General features: G+C 41.0%; 1 long non-coding RNA gene across 1 annotated transcript in view; it reads right to left on the bottom strand.

Annotated features, from left to right (window-relative positions):
• Nucleotides 1-201: 201 nt before the first annotated feature.
• LOC108529628 (uncharacterized) overlaps nt 202-4,270 on the bottom strand; it is a 35,585-nt gene continuing 31,516 nt past the window's right edge. The window contains exon 6 of the long non-coding RNA XR_001885600.1: nt 202-309. This is a non-coding gene — a long non-coding RNA (uncharacterized LOC108529628). The remainder of the gene's footprint in view (nt 310-4,270) is intronic.

The raw sequence follows: 4,270 nt of genomic DNA on the forward strand, positions 1-4,270 counted from the left end.
CTGCAAGCTCCGCCGCCTCCCGGGTTCACGCCATTCTCCTGCCTCAGCCTCCCTAGAAGCTGGGACTACAGGCACCTGCCACCACGCCTGGCTAATTTTTTTGTATTTTTAGTAGAGACGAGGTTTCACCGTGTTCGCCAGGATGGTCTCGATCTCCTGACCTCGTGATCCGCCCGTCTCAGCCTCCCAAAGTGCTGGGATTACAGGCTTGAGCCACTGCGCCCGGCCTATGGGAGTTCTTTAGAGTTCTTTCTGCTTTTCTTAGGTTCCTCTTCTTCAATGAGGCTTTTCCTTCATGGCTTTGTCCTCCTGAAACAAAGAGGGTAAGAGAAGAGATTTTAATTATTTTGTCTTATTTAGGGAGACAAGGGTAGTACATCAGAACATTTCTCTAGGTGAGGTTCTTTCAGCTACAGAATATAATTTTTTATTTATGATACATTTCGAAGTAACTTGTATGCAACTTGTGAACACTGGCCTTTGACACCATCCAGAGTAAAAGCATCTGCAGAGACAAGTTACCACTTTCCCACATCCCAGCCCTAATGTTAGATAAGCACAGATACACTCTTAAGAATTGTCTTCCACACAATGAAATCAAGCAGTTAAGCAGCATACCACATATGCATCCTCATTTAATTGAAGAACCACATATTAAAAGAGAGAGCAAAATTTTTAAAAAGCCATGAATGTGAGCTTTGGGAATGTTCTTACACTACTGTTTTGAAGGCTTTCTGGAGGAAATGTACTCTCAGTAGCTACTTCTATGACATTAAGAAAAAAAAAAAAAGATATGTGGTCTCAAGATGAGCTTCCAAGAAAAAACCTGAAGTGAGTAAGTTTCCTTGCTAGTGTCTAAGCCTTTGCAGCCCTTTGAGGACTGTGAGTTGAACTGTCCTTCTTATGGCTGCTTGGCTCCAAGAACTTCCAGAAGGGAAAGAAAATGAATAGGTTCATTAGTTGGTACTTAAAAGGACAAAGTGTGTGCATGGCTCACCCTAAGTTGTTTGTTAATCAAAAAAGATTTTCACAAATGGCTCCAAAATAGCTGCCAACACTTGGCCAGTCTTGTAGGTATGATTGTGAAGAGACTGCATCAAAATGTCCTTGTCAAAATGTCACACTGTTTGCTTTTTAATTACCAGGTGCACAATAAGCACTACCATTGTTCTGTCCTCAACTGGGATAACAGTCAAATGATACATTATTTACATGATTTGGAGGGGGAAAATGCTGAAGTTTAAAGACTCATTTTTTAGGGATTGGGTGTGGTGGCTCACGCCTGTAATCCCAGTACGCCGAAGCCTGCAGATCACTTGAGGTCAGGAGTTTGAGACCAGCCTGGCCAACATGGTGAAACCCTGTCTCTACTAAAAATATATAAAAGTAGCCGGGCGTGGTGGTGTGCGCCTGTAGTCCCAGCTACTCAGGAGGCTGAGGTAGGAGAATCCCTTGAGCCTGGGAGGTGGAGGTTGCAGTGAGCTGAGATCATGCATCGTGCTGCAGCTTGGGCGACAGATCGAGACTCTGTCTCAAAATAAATAAATAAATAAAGACTAATTTTTGATTGGGTCAAAATATTCCCACATTAAAATGAACAAGTTGAAACAGCTCCATCAAAATCTCCCTGGTTCCAAAATAACTGTCAGAATGCCCATGTCATATTCAGTATCAAAGATGATTGAGCAGAGACTGTATCTATATTCCTTCCTTTCTCTGTTTAAGGCCTTTACTTAGGTCTGAATAAGTGCTGTCTGGGGAAAGGATAACTCCTGGACTTGCAGCTGCTGCTACTGTGTGCAAATGGAAATTCTGAAATGCAGGGGATGTGATAGGATGAGAGTAAAACCATTTGTATAGAGAAGCAGGATTTTGTTCCATCTAGTTCTACTTTATACACGATGCTTCAGTTCTACTTTATACATGATGCTTCTTTTTTATTGTTCTTCTTTTTTTTTTTTTTAAATGGTGGCAGCGGAGGAGGAGACACACAGCTCAGCCACCAGCCAGAGAGGACATGACGGTTCTTGCTGGAACTTTCTTATTCTATCAATAATCACTCCCAAAACACTGTGTCTTAATCTGTTCAAAAGTCTTCATGTTCACAGACCGCACTCGCACTTCTCTCCACGAGTATTTTGTTGATGAAAATGGGATTCAGGAATGTGATTTCCTTAACACAATCTATCTTCATTTATCTTTAACTTGTGGTTTCAGTAATTTTGTGGCTATTTCTGAGTTTTGTTTATGTATTTGACTTAAGAAAGTAGCTGTTTATAGTCAGCAGCTAAATCATTGTTTTATACGACATAGATTATGGCTAGTTGGTGAAATAATAGCTAGGTACACATAGGAGGTATTACCACAGTCTGTAATCACATTCATGCAAGGGTCTGTTATTTTAATTTAGCTAACTGGTCATTAGCAAGCCAATTTTCAGAGATGCTGACCCCTGTGACTGGAATCAGATTTGTTGCAGGTAGTCCACATCTTCCTTAGGCCATGCGTCTGTCACCGGACCAAGGGATGACAATAGCACCAAAATAATCACATTACAAATATTGGCTGGCCATTCATTCAAAATATGTTTGAGACATTGGGGATACAATAGTCAGTTAATATACACCCACTGCCCTCAACAGGCTTACTAGATAAGCTCAAATCCAGTGGTTTCTTAGCTGGTTGTGTTCCTGTATAGTGCTTTTAATGCTGGCAAACTTTTTTACCTTTGTGATTTTGTTTTTTTTTTCCCAGCAATGCTGAGGCAGGTTGGAATGGTGATTTTCTCGTTTCAAGGATGATTAAACTGAGGCCCAAAGAGTTCAAGTCAGTTGACACAATCTTTGTGCTAGAGAGTGGTGGGTTTGGGACTACAACCCAGACCTCTGGGTCTGAAAGATCTGCCTCCCAGGCCAGGCACGATATCTCACGCCTGTAGTCCTAGCACTTTGGGAGGCTGAAGAGAGCAGATCACCTGAGGTCAGGAGTTTGAGACCAGCCTGGCCAGCATGGTGAAACCTCATCTCTACTAAAAATAGAAAAATTAGCTGGGCATGGTGGCGTGCACCTGTAATCTCAGCTACTTGGGAGGCTGAGGCAGGAGAATTGGTTGAACCTGGGAGGCAGAGGTTGCAGTGAGCCGAGATCACACCACTGCACTCCTGCCTGAGAGCAAGACGGTGTCTCAAAAAAAGAAAGAAAAAAAAAGATCTGCCTCCTGTCTCTCTAGTAGCCTCTGCTACCTATCTGTAATAAGGCAACGTGACCTCTAATACCCCACCATGCTTCCCATCACTAGTCTATTACCCTTGTTTATTTTCTCATTGCATATATCACCATGTGAAGTTACTTTTACTTATTGTTGATTTCCCCTCTAGATTTTAAGTGCTAGAAGAGCACTTACCTTGTTTATTCCTGTTTTCCAGTACCTAGACCAGTGCCTGCACGTAGTAGGCACTCAATAAATGTCTGTTGAAAAAATAAACTGAAAAGGAAAGATAATTTTGGCAGTAGCTGTAGCTACAAGTTATATCACTGAACTCTGGATCCCAGTAGAGTCTGCTTGTGATCTCCTTAGGATTCTATTTTTGTTCCCCCGAAGATTAGGCGCTGATAATCATAAAATACTGGGACCCCATGAGCTTCCCTCTGTTTTCAGTACACAACTCATGAAAAGACTTAAAGTGTGACTATCTCAGAGGGAAAAAAGAAAGGGATAAGAAAACAATGGGCGAAAAATCTCACCCACCCATCCATAGTTCAATCTATGTTGATAGATTTTTTTATCTATTGTACCTGTTTCACTATTACTATGTCAGGACATGGAAAATCTCTACGAAGGCTTTAGACAGTTTTTGTTCACGCCACAGATTTGAAATGACTTAATATAAATTTCTATTTGAAGCCTTTTAAGATTATAGTACATCCTAAGCACTTTAACACCTGCTTATTAAATTCGAAAAGAATAAAGTTAGATGCTTTTAGCCTGCCTTCTCCTCTATAGCTGTGTGTTGTGGTTCTTAATCAATGGAGTCCATTCAAAAATGGGAAAGAGATTTCAGATGTCTTAGTAGGATTTCTCTGTTGTCTTACTAACCTGGCACAGAGTAGATAAATAAATGTTTGTATATTGAAAGAAGGAAAGTGTCCGCTTCAAAGCCTTCCAGACAGTTAGGAGCAGAACTAGGCCTATAACCCAATTCTCCTTTCTCCCAGCTCTTACTCCTCAAAGCCAACATGCTTTTTTTTTTTTTTCTTTTAAAAAAAAAAA

The sequence above is a fragment of the Rhinopithecus bieti genome, unplaced genomic scaffold (genome assembly GCF_001698545.2).
Source record: "Rhinopithecus bieti isolate Rb0 unplaced genomic scaffold, ASM169854v2 scaffold_6776, whole genome shotgun sequence".
Lineage (NCBI taxonomy): Eukaryota > Metazoa > Chordata > Mammalia > Primates > Cercopithecidae > Rhinopithecus > Rhinopithecus bieti.